Below are 17501 nucleotides of genomic sequence, written 5' to 3' on the forward strand. Positions count from 1 at the left end.
GTTCAACAAATTCAACAAATTCAGCAATTTTGCAATATCAAAACAATACCTTAAATTGGTATGATACCACATTTTGCTCTTGCATAATCCTTACGAAAAATTTAAATGGGTCCAGGAATACTAAAATTTGGTATTGATACCAGAGAAAGGTATTATTACGCATTTCCCTTATTATTTACCCATGCTCGGGTTAGCTAGGACGTCAAAAAAGTAGTAAACAATTTATTCCCCTTAATTTTGCCATCACGAACACTATGCATACGGGCATCATTTAAGTTTCATTTGACCCAATGTCACACCCTCTAAATGGTGTATTTAGGTCAATTTTCATACGAATGGCATTTAAGGTAGAGTTGATCAAATTCCACCAAATTTGAAAAAAAAAATGTTGGAGAACTATCTAAGAGCAATCCTGCGTTAAAAGTTTTTCGATATCATTTAAATTGTTTCGTTATAAAATAAATATACATTTAAACGGCTTTCCCCCTTTAATATATTAAGTCATTTGTGGATCGCGCCATAATCAGCTAGCTTTTAAGAGAAGTATTTCAGTTTCAATGAGGCTTTTCACGAACGTTTACACCTTATGTGATATGTTCTGTTATTCTGGCATCAACGATTTCATTTGAAAGAGTAAGTGGTCATATTTCAATCGAAAATTTAAATTCATGCAAACCAATTTAAATGCCTTACAATAACGTCGTGTTTAGCTGTCATCTTCTTCCAAGTAGGTGTGCTATCACTTATAAACAATGTTCTTCAAAGTCCAGTCCCCTGCCCATAAGCCTTTTCTCGTTAAAGCTGAACGACCTAAAAACCTAGCCCAACCCACACAAGTTTATCCATACCACCAAGAAGAAGTTGGACATTCTTGTCACATATCTTCGTAAATTGGTTCACAAGCCGGCGAAACGCCCATCGGCCATCGTAAAGTTTTGTTTTATTCAAGCTGGAAATTACATATCGGAAAACAACAACAACAATATTCTTTACGATTGCGGAGACCACTCTACCGGTAAACGGAAGTGGTACGGGCAAACCCGTCACACTGTGAAGCACAACAGTGTGTCTACACCCAAATGAGGGCACTTTTTGGGAATTGTCATCGCTGGTCAGAGCCTTTCTCGCTTTTGGGTGTATACCAAGTAACCACAATAGTGGGGGTGCTTGTTAGGAAGGCTTGGAAAAGTCATGTCATCAATAATTTACGGCCGTCACGAAAAGGTTATCCACGGTCTCGGCGCTACAATCCCTTAATGTTTATGTTCCCTGCTCAGTTATTTTTCATCCGTTTTTATGGCCGACCGGATTGTGGCGAGAAGCTGGGTGATACGCAGCGACCGGAACTTGCGGTGTGGTCCGTTGTTGGCCGGAAGTTAGTTTTTCGGTTAAGCGTTATTATGTGCGGTGTGACATTAGAGATAAAGCGAGATCGTTTAGCGGCTTATCCGGCCGGACAACAAAGGCCGTTGGGGGCACTTTGAGGCTTGGAATTAAGAGACATGAGAGATATTGACGCATCTAAATTGGTTCTCGAGCTATACGTGCAGTAGATTATTTACTATAGATTCAATCACCATGATTGACGTCATTGTACATATTGAAGAAAAAGCTTCAGAGACAATCAATGAAACTTCAACAAACGAAGCAAATTGTTTTTTTTTTGTTGTACTGATTGACTTATCAATACAGTTGGTTCATTTATCAGTCATATTAAATTAAGATAAATCAATACTTTCTCGACGAAGGTAAAATTCGTATAACTCAGAGTAAGGCTTGATTTGTCTTTGATTGGGGGATTAATATTCCAAAAACGATCAACAATAAGTCACCATATCGTCAGCTGTGTGCTATCTTGTGACAACGACCATTTAGTACTTTTCGAGAAAATCGATTTTTAAAGTTTGATGATAAATATTTCCAAAACTATGAATGGTAGAGCCAAACTTTTTGAAGCAATCGGTTCGTATACTATCGCTTAACTAACGCTCCAAGTTTCAACTAATTTGGTTAAACCAGTTGAAAGATACAGTAAATTATGTAATCAAAAATCTGAAAAGCACGTGTCACAAGTGTGTTTCGAAAGTAAAATTGTACTACGTGTCACAAGTGTACACAGAATTTCCATACAAACTAAAATAGTCTAAAATCGATAGTTTAACCGATATAATCAGTATATTTTCAAAAACAAAAGATTGCATTGCCTTCAGAAAATGTGTATCAACATAAATTTGTGAAAAACAAGAAAAATTGTCCACATTTTCCAACAGCATGTATGACGTGTCACAAGTGTGCACGATCATTTTGATGATAAATTGGTCTATGTCACTAGTGTGTATTGCGATATCCGGGAAACGGAAGCGAGTTTCCAAAATCGGGTTAAAGCATCTTGTAGTGTTTGTTAAGTATAGCAAAACGTCATCATTAACTCATTTTCGACCAAAATGGTCTATGTCACAAGATAGCACAAAGCTGACGATATTTCATTGGTTTTATATACATGGGCTAGTCGTTGACCCATAATATTTCTTCGTTTTCTATTTGACTTGCCTCAGAAAAATATTTTATTTGGATGTTATGCGCAGAACTGATGATTGAGATTTCCAGATTTCGAAAGGTACCGTAAAACGGGGTGACTTTGATAGGTTCGAGATTTTTCCGCAAAATGAAGAGTACAATTAAAATACGTACGGAATGGTTTAGAATCATACTGATCGTGGTAGAGAAGTGTTCAAAGTACCTCAAGTAGAACTTTTCATAAAATTTTTAAAAGTTTAAAAAGTTAGTTAACTATAGTTAAGAAAATGTTGATGAAAGTCATTCTTTAAACATCTCAAAGTGTCATGATTTTCTCAATAAACATGATTTTGAATCGTTAAACGGAATGCATTTTCGGATTCATTGGACAATTTTCCACTGGAAGAAGGTTAAATAAGTTTATAAATATTAAATATATGTGTTTTTGAAACACAATTTAAAAAAATCTCTATATTTATAGGCAATTTCAGTTGAACAAATTTCATGTCAAATGTGAAAACTTGTGATTCGTGCTTCGAATTCAGTATAAAATGCATTATAAATTGATAATTTTGTACACAAAACGAGTTTAAAAAAAATTCAGGCAAAATTACGAGTTTTTAACAATTTTACCTAAAATTTAAATGTATTTTGTTAAAAAGCTTATAAACTTAGTTAACTAAATATAAACATTGATTTTTTTCTTTAAAACTATATCAGTTACTTTAGTGATGGTACATTTAAAGTACAAATAAAGTTTGAACATCTTAAATATTTTTTAAACAAGAAAAACTATGCCTATCAAAGTCACCCCGGAATTTAAACTAAGAAGATTTAACGTAACTATTTTTCTAAGCACTATTAAAAAAACATTTTTTCCAAAATAGTGCATGGACTTTGTGTGGCCTACCCCAGTACATGTTTTAAAAATAATAATCTTGAGAAGAACCTTACCTGTTGGAAAATATTCCAAAAACAAATTTAAATCCTATCAAAGTCACCCCGGTTTACGGTAATAGTTAATAGCTAGAGCATTAATAATTTTGTACAATTTCAATACTGTTTAATTGATTCCTTAACTTTTATGGTCTGAACCAAAATTATTATTTATAAAACTGAATTATAAAACACTAAATTAGCAGAAGCTCAATCCTACTTACATACGCAACACGCACAGCACAGCCATCGAATTTCAGTTGATCGGTACATTTTTCTTGCTCAACCTGTCATGCCGTAAAGCATTCCATCCGTTATCACGCTTGATGGCTGCCAATTCGTTTCCTAAAAGGTCCCCCGAGAGATCCAGCAGATGGCTTATCGTCTAATTAATTCGGTTAATTATTATGCTTCTTGTTGTGGGCCCGTTTACGTCCCACCCATCTACACATCATAATCCCCGTTAAGGATGGGCTTTTCTCCCCCTCCTCCCTAGACGGTTGGGTGGCCCGAACCGGTGACCTTGTGGGGAGTAAAAGTAATCCGTTCGAAGGACAACCACCGTAATCCGGGCTCATGTGAGGGTACTCTAAACGGTCTTCCCCTTCTGCTTGACAGGGTTTGACCCTGCGAGGATTTACCGGGATTTATCTTCTCTGACTTAAGCCTCGCAAATTTGAGGTCATGAAATATTTGGTCAACCAGTTAGTCATATTGCTACCAGACTCAAGTTGAAGTAAATGTTAACTTTCCAGAGTTCCAGGATCCGACTCGGAAATGATGTCTTATCCCAAGAGAAGCAACAATTTTCCGGAAGACTAAGTTTTCGTTTCGGATGGTTTGGGCCCAATCTCGCACTCGCAATCGAGTAAATCGCATTATTTCGGTGTGATTCACGCTGTGAATTATTGATAACTTACGAATTGAGCCCACTTTAATTATGGAAAACGTTAATTATGCAGATGGGTTGACTTAACGGGTTGGTTTTTACGTTTTTCCGAACGAGATTTATTTGCTCACGACTTACTCTGAAGCTGTACTCGCTTGTATCTCAACCACTAGCGTGCCCAGCTTTTTGAGGAAGGTGGGGCAATAATATGGACGTTTTGAAAATTACGTCATTTATGCACACTCCCTGACCAAATTTAGGACAAATTTCTGAGGATGGTGGGGCAGTTGCCCCATGTTGCCTCACCCTTACAATTTTGAATTTTACAAATTCACACAAAACCGTAAAAGTACCTCAGTATAAATTGTATTCTGAATTGAAAAACAGTCGGATAAAATTCATACCAATTTAATGTATTGATATTTGTGGAATTGACTTTCCGGAAAACATGAGTACACAGAAATTTTCATGATCGATTCCCGTTAAGAGTTGATTAATTTGAAAGTAATAATATTTTGAAACAATAATGATTAAATTGTTACCAATGATTAAACACTCCCACATCATATTGTTATGTTCCCATGAAAAAAAAGCAATAATCCTCCATACAGAAACCTATGAAAACAACCTGGTACATCATGAATGAACTGTTTTAACTAGAATTGTTTAAGCCCCCTCCACACCCACGTGGATACCAACCTACGACCAGCACATCCCTGATTCCGAGTTGCTGTTTTTCCTCCGAGTGGGAGCCTCAACGGTCTTTCATCAAGCCGAGTTTAGCTCTCAGGAAACTACATGCCCTTCGTATCGGCCTCATTACGTATTGATTGTGAAAGGCCCTTGTTTACCGTTGTTGCTTCGGTTCCCAAAGTCAGCGCGTTTCCATCAATAATTTGATGAACCAAAAATAAACGCGAACGAGTTTGTTTTTCAAATTGGAGCTTAGAATACAAAAGAAAAAAAAACACACGCCATTATCCACCACGGTAAGTTGCGTAATATTTATTTCCATATCTACAAGAGGTTGAAGAAGGTCCACAAGAAGGTAAATATGCAAATGGGAATTAGATTAATGACTTGTGATATCGTCCGGAAGTGTACCCGGAAGGCACAGCAAATAAACTGTCCGGCACAAGAAAAATAAACCACTAATTAGGCTTTGAAGTGGGGTTTTATTGTGTACGCCGAGGAAGTTTCGAAAGATAAATACTGTTTAGTAAGATAACGACATCATGAGATCCTCTTAGCGGTAGGGTATTTAAAGATAGTATTCTGACAGCATGTTTTTATTTGTGGTATAATTATGTTTACATTGATTTACTTTTTTTGAAATTTGGATATTACTGCCAGGAATTCCGTTCCTTGAATCAGTTGAAAACCTCGAAAAACGTGAAATCAAACAACTCAGCTACTGTTAACATAGGTCGCCGTTTTCGATTTAAAATCACGTTCAGGAATCGTGCCACTTTCTGGATGAATATCCAGTTTATCTTATGATTTGCGAATGCACACCACAAGCCTGCCACTAGTAATTAATTCTGAGGGGCTAGACGTTTCACGCGTCGCGGGAAGGAAAAGGTGCAACATTTTTTGTTCGATGCATTGCAAAAAATTGCAAACAAAAAGTTTCACAATAGATAAAATGTTTTTGGTTTTTGTTCAATTTTGAAAATTTGTAAAACAACCAAAAAAAGATAAAAAACGAATATAGATTGATCGACCTACATTTCTGATAACTCAACTGTCTGCAACACTGTGTCAAAAAAATATAGAAAAAGCTGGATTTTTTTATAATTTTCTATTTTTTTTTTTTAATAAATTTGTTATTGCAACGATGTTAATGTATTACAACAACTGCTAGTAATGTTTCAGAAATGGCGAAAAAGATTCCACTTCCACTAATTTCGAAATTTTGTAGCTTAACCAAAAACTGTATTTAAAAGTTATAATATTCTACAAGTTACAAGTAAATAACATCAAACCTATTGAAAAATAAAGGCTGGTTGATTTAAAAATTAGAGATTCGTTTGCAATAATACTCAGCTTAAACAAAATAAAAACATTTTTTTTACAATTTACAATTCAATGAATTTGCTTTAAAAATATTTTCTTGAAAAGATCAGATTTGATTTGTATTGGTCCTTTTTTATTTCGACGATTTGTGAGTATTTGGAAATGCATCTATCCCGGGAAATGCCTTTTTAAACTTGGATCTATCAACAGTATTTTTCGTTTTAGTGAAATTTTTAAAATACAGTTCAGACTCGATTATCTGAAGTTTCGATTATCCGAAGGTTTGTATGGGATTCGATTGTTCGAAGGTTCGGATAATCGAATCATGAACAAAAAAAAAATTTCTCGTATTTTTCGTATTCTTTATTTAACATCAAATGTGAGTTCTGCGACCCCGTTTTAGCCAAATTTGAATGGTTTATTGCCTATGAAATAAAAAAATGCATTTTTTTCTCCACCATCTTGGATTTAAAAATTATATATTACTTTAGTGTAGTTAAGGGGTCATACTTAAGCTCAACAATAACAAATTAGTTATTTTTGTGATTCGATTATCAGAAGTGAAATTTTGCCAAGACCATCGGATAATCGAGTCTGAACTGTACATAATTTTGGCTGCAATTTTTAATTTGTTTGTGAAAAAAGAGAAAAACCATTTTCAAATGCAAAATTCATTTAATGTATGCAATAATCTATTTGAAAGGCTGATTAAATTTCGGACAATAATTGTTCTATTTTGACTTTGTTGAGAACTGCAAGTCCTTAATGTTAAAATTTGATAAAATTTTAGTTTTCGCAGTGTTAAAAAAGTTTGCGCGAAGATCTATGGAAAACCGTTACTTAATCCATGCCTTCCTCACATTCATGTTGTATTATAGGTTTTATTTACTAAAACCCGAGCAGGGGTGAATAACACGGGAATACCAAATTTTTGTATTACTTGGGCAAATAACAGAGACCAAAATGTGCACTTGGTTGCCCAGTAATAGATGGTAAAATACCATGAAATCATACCACAGTCTTGTATGTGGAAGGGCACAACAATACCAAACCATGTTATTCCAAGGGTAAAATAATACCTCAAAATAAAACCATTTCAATACCAAGTTGAGGTCTTCTGGATTTTTGAACATTGCTTGAATACCAAAACTTGGTATTGCCATGGTTATATTTTTAGATATTCCCGCGCCCTTGGAAAATCAGGTTTTGGTGTTCCTGTGGTCTTCCACATACATGATTTTGGTTTGATTTCATGATATTTTACCATCCATCATTGGGCAACCAAAGGCACATTTTGGTCGCTGGTATTTGCACAAGAAATACCAAAATTTGGTATTTTCATACCATTTTTAGTGCAGCAGTTGCAGTTAGTGAAAAAACGGAAATGATCCATATGCAACAGCCAAATCTTCTCACCTGATGATTCCATGTTGTTGTTAGTGATATTCTTCACCACATCGAATGCATTTGTCATTGATGAACGGCCTGTGCTTGAAGTTCTTAAGATTATAAAAAATAACAAGATTGAAAAATAAGTGTTATTAAATTGAAAACTGGATTGAAATTCATCAAAATTCAATTATATGTCGATTAACTCGTTTTTCAAAGTATTTGGTTACCCGACTCAGAGAAATTTCAACGTCTTTAAAAAAAAATCTTAGTGGGTTTATCAAAAAAATATGAAAATCAGCTTTTACATTTTTGGGTTTCAAGTCAATTAAAAATTAATTATCTCGTCAAAATTAATAAAAAAAATTCCAAAGTTTCAGAGGAATTTGATGAAACACTTCAATACCAAAATAATACCAAAATGTGGCATCCTGACTTAAAATTTTTAAAACAATTTCAAGTCATTTTTTTAGGGGGTATATCAAAAATGTTTAAAATCAAGTTTGAAATTTCCGGTTTTCAATGAAAGCATTCGTTTTGAGACATCATTTTAGCGCAAAATTAATTATTTTGTCAAAATTGGTCAAAATTTTCCCATAGTTTCAGATGAATTTGATAAAACACTTTAATACCAAAATAATACCAAAATGTGCCATCCTGACTTAGAAAATTTTCACAATTTCAAGTCATTTCTTTAGGGGGTATATCAAAAATGTTTAAAATCAAGTTTGAAATTTCCGGTTTTCAATGAAGGCATTCGCTTTGAGACATCATTTTAGCGCAAAATTAATTATTTTGTCAAAATTGGTCAACATTTTCCCATAGTTTCAGAGGAATTTGATAAAACACTGTAATACCAAAAGAATACCAAAATGTGGTGTTCAACCATTGACAAATTCTGCAATTTTGCAATATCAAAACAATACCTTAAATTGGTATGATACCACATTTTGCTCTTGCATAATCCTTAAGACAAATTTTAAAGGGTCCAGGAATACCAAAATTTGGTATTGATACCACAGAGAATGGTTTTATTACGCATTTCCCATGTTATTTACCCATGCTCGGGAAGAGACGCAGACACTTTTTAAGCAATGTGACAACCGGGCGATACGCATGCTGCGCGACTCTCGCGCTTAAGCAAAAAGACCCGGCCTTTGAGGTTATGCAAAAATCACCCTTTTTTGCAGCTACAAAAAAACTTCTTCATGGCATAACTTTAAAAGTACTTCACTAAACAGAATAAAATTTAATAGGGTCTTAGGGGACCCCAAAACGAACAGAATAAGGCGGATCCAAATCGGTTCAGCCAGTTCTGAGATAATCGTGTGGAAAAAAAAATCATGTCTACACACATCCCCACAGACATTTGTTCAAAATTTGATTCTGAGTCGATAGTTATACGTGAAGGTATATCTAGGAGGTGTATTTAAGAAGTTCATTTTTCGAGTGATTTTATAGCCTTACCTCAGTGAGGTGAGGAAGGCAAAAATCTTTTTCTTCGGAAAATATTTTTTTTTTTCGATTTTTCGACTTTAGAAGTATGTAACTCAGATTATAATTAATCTGTGGACATGAAACTTCGAACATTTTTTAACTGGAATGAGCATTAGAAAAAAATATTATAAAATATTTTCATTAATAAATTATTTTTTCAATTACTAAAAATATATTTTCAAAGAAGCTCAAAATTTAAATGTTAGCAGACAGGCAGCAAACTGAAAACAATTTAAAATCAATTTTCCTGCGTTGATTATCATTTTTAGCTTGAGCAGTTTTAAAAATGAAGTGAACTATTAATGTAAATCCTGCAACAATCTTATTGTAAAAATAAACTTTTTTTTGTTAATTATTTTGTAGACAGTTCTTTAGGCCCTAAAGTTTAGAGGATGATTCAAAAATTATATCGATAGTTCCCGTAGCTTGAAGATACTATAATGTCTGTAACAAAAATCCTGGTGCAAAAGCTCTGCTTGATGTGTACCGTTTTTTTTAAAACAACTGTACTGGTGTGTATGCTTAGGACTTTCCGGATTTTTGTTACACTTTTTACATAACTAGATACATATTTTTTTATTTTCGGATCTTTTTGAAGGCATCTTTTGCGAAAGAATTTAAAAAATCTGATATCAGTGCTATCATTTAAAAAAAGAAAAAGATGATTTGTGCAAAATGTTGATCAAATTCAAATTTGCATTCAAAAATAACATTGATTTTTCACACTGTTTGGCCAAATCAAAATATCCAACAGCTGGAAAATGATATCACAGCCCACAACCGTCCTTCACCGGAAATGGAGCCGATTATACCGTGACCAAAACATCGAGCGTCGTCAACATTCCGGCTTCTCAGCTCCACCACGATATCCCGACCGCCCTTCTCCACAACAAAAAACATGATTTCTAATTAGTAAAACACGTGTTTCGGTCAATTCGGCTGAGCTTAAGGTTTAGCGTTTTGTCGGCCTTTGGGCTAGGCACAACACTGGCAGTGAGAATAAATGACTTAATTTCGTGAGTATTATCGTTTGGGAAAATCCGTGCCACTTTTCCTTTGTGAAACTATGTCGTCGCTATGGTTGTGGTTTGGCTGGGATCCTGGGTTTTGGTCTTGGTTTGGGATTTCCAGGGAAGATAGTGGGTGACCAATGGCACTGTGGTCTTATCGAGGTTCGACAGTGGTTTCCGGTGAATTGGTCGATATTTTTTGCACTTTGATTCAATGGCAATGGATTAGATGTCGTGACTGAGATTAATGTAAGCGGATTTTCCGTTATTGTTGAGCTAAGCTTGATTGAGCAAAGCATTCATGCTTGTCAATTTGTTGTATTGGTTGGTTTTCGATGAAAAATTAGCCTCAAGTCTCTGACAAAAAAAAATCAAGATTATTTGTGAATGGTTCCTTACTAGTGAACTTATTAAATAATTATTATCTACGTGAATTATTCACGTAGATATTTTTTTTTTAATTAAACGGGGGTTGTTCCTTCAATTTATAATATGACATTTCCATTACAAAATTACCATACATCGGAAAAGTACATGGACATCCTTTTTTGCCCGTACACAGCAAGTGCATTAACCATAAATGCGAACCCGTCAATTTGTCACATCCGTTATCTGCACCTGCAAAACATGTTCTTCCCGCAATAGATGCCACCCTGACTGACATACTTCCCGACAGTCCGACGGACAGCCCTTCATAAATCGAAGAGTTCTCGTGTCCATCATCGTTACGCGCTACTAATTCATTAATCACATCGCAGACTAAATGACGTAATTGCATAATCATCATCATCATCATCATGCTCTTCCAACCCCCGACTTGGCGACTTACCTGGCAAATTGAAGCACCGCAGAAGGTCATCAACGCTAACGAACCACTCTCACAGGTTTGTAATCAGAACAGGGGCAGACACAAGTTGGGACGACTGGCCAAGGCCGAGGGTGTCCTTCGCAAACTCTATGTTCGCCCTCCGTGTTTCAACGAAGGACTTTGTGTGCGGCGGCGGGAACTTTTCCAACAACCAACCTAACCCCACTTCTGAAGTTCGTAATCCTGGGGCGCGACCAAACGCACGTACTTTCACAGTTAATTAATATCTACTTCACCGGGGGCTGGAACGTGCAGCACTGAAGCATGCTCGGTTTGTTCAACGAGGACCTTTGGACTTTTTTCCACAAGTGCAATTTTAGTTTTTTTTCCTTCTTCACGTTTTTAGTTGAATTTAATTGCTTCAAACTGAATGACACTAGGGAATTAAAACCCGGGATATTTTCCTCTCCTCAACAATAATAATGCTGACGGATTTATGGGGCAAATTAAGTCACTGCTTTTCACTTTCACTGTCGTCGGTTTTTATGCTCAACCAGCGAGCATAAGTAATTAAAACAGTGAGCTGTAACTGACGATGCGGCGATTGATGTTGGTCGGATGATTACCGCAGCAGATGGGACGGGAGTTTCAGCTTGGACTTTCAAACAAACTGGAATGGAAATGAGTTTGTGATAGTTAGTACTGATAAGGCTGTGGTGAAAAAATGGGTAGTAAGAAGCAAGTAATGGTAACTTAGACATAATTTTTTGTCACGGGGAAGTCCCCATGAAATTAATTTCTAAACCACAAATTTCACGATTTTTTTTTCAGAACTTGAAAAATATTTAAATGACCCTGGAATTCTTATGTTTATATTACAGAAACTGCAATCTTTGCTTCATTATACATTATTTTTCAATAAACTATACTGCCCCTGATCGCATAAATGTCCCATATGCATTTTCATCGATTTCGAGTTATTGATGCAGTTTGGTTCAAAATTGTGCGCTCTTTCGAAAGAGCCTATAACATCCAGTACTTTGTTCTAGATATCAGGAGGAAATCCAGTTTTTTCGCGAAAATTTAACACGTAGCCTTATGTATGGGACAAACTTCAAATGCGTTTTTCTCAGCTTGCTGTTTTTGCATATGGGACATTTATGCAAACATGGGCAGTATATTTTTTACCAAATTTAAACGTGACACAAAAAATAACTTTTTCATTAAAAAAATATATATAAAACCTGATTGCATAGAGAGTGACGATTCTAGAGATTTTCAATTTCCCGAGAATCGAGAGTTTTCCGGGAATTCCCGGAACCCGGAATTTTTTTTTTTTTTTTTTTGGTAGAATTATTGATTTGTGGACGAAAATTTGAAAGAATTAAACAAATAAATTTAATATCATAAAGTGTAACAAAAATGACTTTTTGGCGGGCATTCAAGTGTTTGTTCCGGTGGGCATACTGCGCCCAAATCCCAAATATGAGCTTGGTTGGACGTAACAGGAGAAGAAAAAAAAATAAAAGTGCTTCGATTTTGCTCAAAATTAGATTGGAAGTTCCATGGTCGAAATAATAAGATTACAATTTTTTGTTTGGCCATTAGGGTGACCATTTTCGTCGATTTTAGGGATTTTTGTAACCCTGGGAAATTGGTTTAAAAGTCGCTTTAAGATATTTTTTTGAAAATGTTTTTTTTTTTTTAATAATATTTCCGAACGTTGACTTTATTAGAACAATATGCCGCCCTAATGTCCAAATAAACAAATCCAAGTCGAATTATTTCGATATATATCACAAGAGTTGTTGCATATAGAAAAGGACAACTTTTGGTTTGGTTCAAAATTAGAGTGGTTCACGATTAGGGTGATATTGAAAATCTAGTCACCAAATTTTTTTCTCGCAATCTACGCCTTCTACGACCAAATTTAGAGAAAGAATCTGAGCATATACCTTCAAAAATCAGCTTTTTGAACGCAGCAATTCAGGTTTAAGTTTGAGAGAAAAGTGATGTTCGAAGCACTTTTAAAGGGAACATTTTTTTTTTTTTTTTGACAAATCAATTTGGACTTAAGGGTCAAAAGTTACAGCCATTTTAAGGTAAAAAAAGAAGCAAATTTCTCGATTATTTTTTAAGCTGTAAGCGCCACCCCGGGCAGACGGTAATAACAAAATCCATGCAATTTCAATAACAAATACTGTTAAAATAACATAAAGTGTTATGGAATCTTAATGAAAAATCCATTTTTGAATAAGGGTTTAACAACAGTTTATGTTATCATAACAAAATTTGTCGTGGGTCTGATATCGGTTGAAAGCCAAAACAACTTTGGAACAACATTTTTTAGTATGGAAGAATACCTCCAATTGTTATTTGGATGATCGGATTAGTTGTTAAAATAACAAAAAATAATAACAAAAATTTGTTCGAAGAATAACAAAAAATATTATTTGTCTGTTATTACAATAACAATCCAATAACAAAAAAAAACATATCGACGAATAACAAATCTTGTTATAAATAACATAAAATGTTATTAGCCTAGTATTTTTAAATATCAAAAAATGTTATTCCCAAGTTATTTCCGTCTGCTCGGGACATTCCATTCGAAAGGGGAGATCTAGCATTATTGGTTGAAAAAATCCCATGGGTATTTTTCTTTAAACTCGAGATATCTTCAATTGAAAATGTCTAATTTTCAAGGGAAAAGTGTATGGAACCACCCTAACGAAATTCGAAATTTTTCAAACAATATGTTTTTCCATGTAATTTTGCCCGCTGAATCTGAATCTGCATTTAAAAGCAGTCGTGCAATTTGAACGGAACCCGTTCTGCGTTCGTTCTCATTCTTCAAAATGAACTGAACCCACAGCGCAGGAGCCATTGATTTTCGTTCCAAAAACAGAACGTCACTTTTTCGTGCCGTTCTCTTCAATGTTTGGAACGCGTTCTGTGAACCGCCTGTATCTAGAGGCTCTCCATGGCGACTGGTTAACTAAAATTAACATTCAGTCGAACGATTTCCGCAGAGCTTAGTTAGATCGGAGGTAACATGCACGTTCAGTTATCAGAGGGAGTGAGTTTGAATCTAAATTTTTTTTAAATAAATTATTTTTTTCATTATGTGTGACGTTGACCGACCGACCGACTTTTGGGCGTCGATTGAAATTAAATTTTATAAAATTTAAGGGAAATCCATCTGGAGAGGCCAGGGAGTTTTAAAAATGCGGATCAAAAATGTAAAACAAACAAACAAAACTGAATCTTAATCTTGATCTAAATGCACCTCCAGCTAAAAGATAAACGATACCTTATTGTTCTCGTGATTTAAAAACTTTTCCATGCTTTTCAAGTTCAGGAAAAAAAATAGATTCGAACTCACTACTTTTGATTACTAAATCTGATTGTTACCACTGAGCTAGCTGGGCTCACATGTGAAGGGATGATTAGAAGTCAATTTATTTAGCTGATCTACTGGTCTATCAAGAGTTCTGAACTCGGTTCTCCGTTCGTTTCAAAAAAGCCTTCAGAGCTGTTATTTTTCGTGATGCTGTGTGAACTTGAACGAACGGAGAACTCATTCAAAAGCATGACTGTTTAAAAGTGCCTCGAACATCACTTTTCTCTCAAACTTAACCCTGAATTGCTGCGTTCAAAAAACGGATTTTTGAAGGTTTGCTCAGATTCTTTCTCTAAATTTGGTCGTAGAAGGCTAGATTGCGAGATAAAATTTTGGTGTCTTGGACAGAGTTGCTTGGATTGGCAAGGCCTATAACTTTTTAGAAGACGAAAAAAATCCCAAACATATTCCTGACATTTTCAATATCACCTTAATCGTGAACCACCCTAATTTTGAACCAAACCAAAAGTTGCCTTTTTCTATTTGCAACAACTCTTCTGAAGGCACCAAAGCTACGAAACTTCACCGGAAAATCTATTTTCGGAATACCCATTTTCTATTTAATTTTGCGATCTGGACCACTGTGCATTGAGACCAATCAAAGACCTTCTGACTTCAATTGCATTCTTTTCATATGGCACTGTTAAAAAGCAAGATTGTTTTGTAAGGAAACCAGTGAAAATTTATCTCAAAATTCCAATCCAAAAATTTCTACAGCAATTTTTTTGGAAAACTCCTTTTTGAATACAGTTCTTTTCAACGTTGACCTTAACATTTCTCTAAAAAAATGGGAAACTCATAAAATTTGTGTCTATATTTTTTTATTGAATCTTGTCCAAAAACTGTTTCACAAACCTCTCAAAAATAAATGTTCTATACTAAAGTATTGCTTTTTGACCATATGAAGTTAAGTCAGCTCTTTTCCCTCAATAAATATTCTACACACCATCACTCCAAAAGGGCAAACTCCTAAATTTCATCACCAATTCGGCAAAACATCCACCCACGAGAAAATAATATCCCACTTAGGAGCGAGTGTCTATTAGATTTACCTTCACTTTCCCACGCCCACTCGTGCGTTGCTTCTCCTCTGCTTTGTACAGACCGATTTGTGTATAGCTTCCACACTTGGTCTATTCCAGGTCATCCATCCTTCCCGCAAACATAGATCCTCCACATAATCCTCCTTCTTTGCAGCGCACGCCTTAATTTGTCACACTTTAGTCACACATTAGTCAGTACACTAGGTCAGGCCTTCTTCTGGCTTTTCTCCTTCTTGAATTAGGTTTGCCACATTACCACCAGCACTTGTCATCGCCAGCAGCAGTCGCAGCACCAGTGCAGAATAACGAATTTCCCAAGTGTGCTTCTTTTAATGAGCCCTCGGCCTTGCCATAAACACTTAAATCATTACCAGCACATAAATGTCGCATCCGGACACTGAGAAATATTTCTTTTTTTTCTTTGCTTTGCTTCTTTGGTGCTTCCTTTTGAATTGTCGCGCGCTTTCCACGGCTTTTCCTCCCCTTTCTCTGTGTGCGCCACTTGGTTATTTATTTATGCAACACTTGACAGCAACACTATCACTTTTCCATGCCCCTTCACCGTGACTTCTGGCTCTTTTCCATTCTCACACCCTCGCCCTTAACGTGTAGCCAAACACGGTTAGTTACACACTTGCACACGTTGTTGCTTCCGTTTGGTTGCACTTGAACCACCCCCTCTTAAGTGTGCATCGCATTCTCACTTTCTGCTGATCCCACCGTTGATTCTGCCACTGTACAACTCATCCAGAGCATCCGAGTCTTGTACGCGCAACGACGACCAACAATTTCCCGGCTTTTCCACGGCGACCCTTCTCAGCCGGCAGTCAGTCGAGGGATAAAACACGTGCAACCGACTCGAACCGCGCTCCACGACTAACCGTCGACGGTCTGCGGACACGGTGACGACCTACGCCAAACACGGCATGGTAAACGGTAGCAGAACCCAACATGCTGCTACCAGAGCTAGAACAGAACACGATAAAACGGTGAGAAAGTGATGGGAGAGAGAGCTGGGAAATTGTGGAAAACAAATCACACTTACGGAGGAGGGTTTTTCCACCGAGCGGTGAGAGGAGTTCATTTCTATGGGAAACCGGCGAAGGATGAATGCGAGTGAGTAAGAGAGAGAGAGGTGAGTGAAGATTTCCAGTGAGAGAGCGAGAATTGGGATGAATCGAAAACAGCTGATCGAAGGCGGGACGAAAGAAGACGTCGTGAAGGCATGCTAGGAATTTGTAGGAATGATGAATTAACTTCGTTTTGCTCTAATTGTGAAAATCTGCATGGGAAACTGAAACGTATTTTACAAAATTATTTTAAAAATTTAATGTTTTCAGCAGTATAACTACAAGGATGGCTCGAGATGGTCGATAGAGCGTCGAAAATCGATGCAATGTGATTTTTTTGGCGATTTTTCCACTTAAAATTCATACTGAATCGACATATTTACGAAGATGAAAATGACGTCCAGCCTTAAAGTAAAACCTATACCTTTCTTTAGTAAGAAAGGCAAAAAGTACAGAAAATGTCACTTCCCGAGCAGGGGTAAATAACACGGGAATACCAAATTTTGGTATTACTTGGGCAAATAACAGGGACCAAAATGTACGCTTGGTTGCCTAGTAGCCTGTCCCATTTTGAGGTCATGTCGAGGAATTTCAGGTGCTCACTTCTTAAATGATAGATTTTGATGTTAGGAACAATGTTTTTTTAGACAAGAAAAAATAATAAAATACTTTCTCGCACCCCCCAGTCGATTTACTGAAAAAAGTCACTTTTTTGAACAAATTTTCTAAAACCGCTTGGAAACAATGGGTAATTCTCTACCAACTCACACGACCCCTCTTCGATTTGCGTGAAACTTTGTCCTAAGGGGTAACTTTTGTCCCTGATCACGAATCCGAGGTCCGTTTTTTTATATCTCGTGACGGAGGGGCGGTACGACCCCTTCCACTTTTGAACATGCGAAAAAAGAGGTGTTTTTCAATAA

The 17501-nt window shown here is 36.0% G+C and overlaps 1 protein-coding gene across 2 annotated transcripts in view; it reads right to left on the bottom strand.

Moving 5' to 3' along the window:
- The window catches only part of LOC120428538 (uncharacterized), a 146295-nt gene extending 129853 nt beyond the window's left edge, over window positions 1-16442 (bottom strand). For both annotated transcript variants that reach the window (XM_052707008.1, XM_052707007.1), the window contains exons 1-2: window positions 15518-16442; window positions 11084-11732 (exon numbers count right to left, since the gene is read on the bottom strand). The gene's annotated coding sequence lies outside the window, so the exon portion shown is untranslated. The remainder of the gene's footprint in view (window positions 1-11083; window positions 11733-15517) is intronic.
- Window positions 16443-17501: the final 1059 nt, after the last annotated feature.

The sequence above is a fragment of the Culex pipiens genome, chromosome 2, assembly GCF_016801865.2.
Source record: "Culex pipiens pallens isolate TS chromosome 2, TS_CPP_V2, whole genome shotgun sequence".
Taxonomy (NCBI): domain Eukaryota; kingdom Metazoa; phylum Arthropoda; class Insecta; order Diptera; family Culicidae; genus Culex; species Culex pipiens.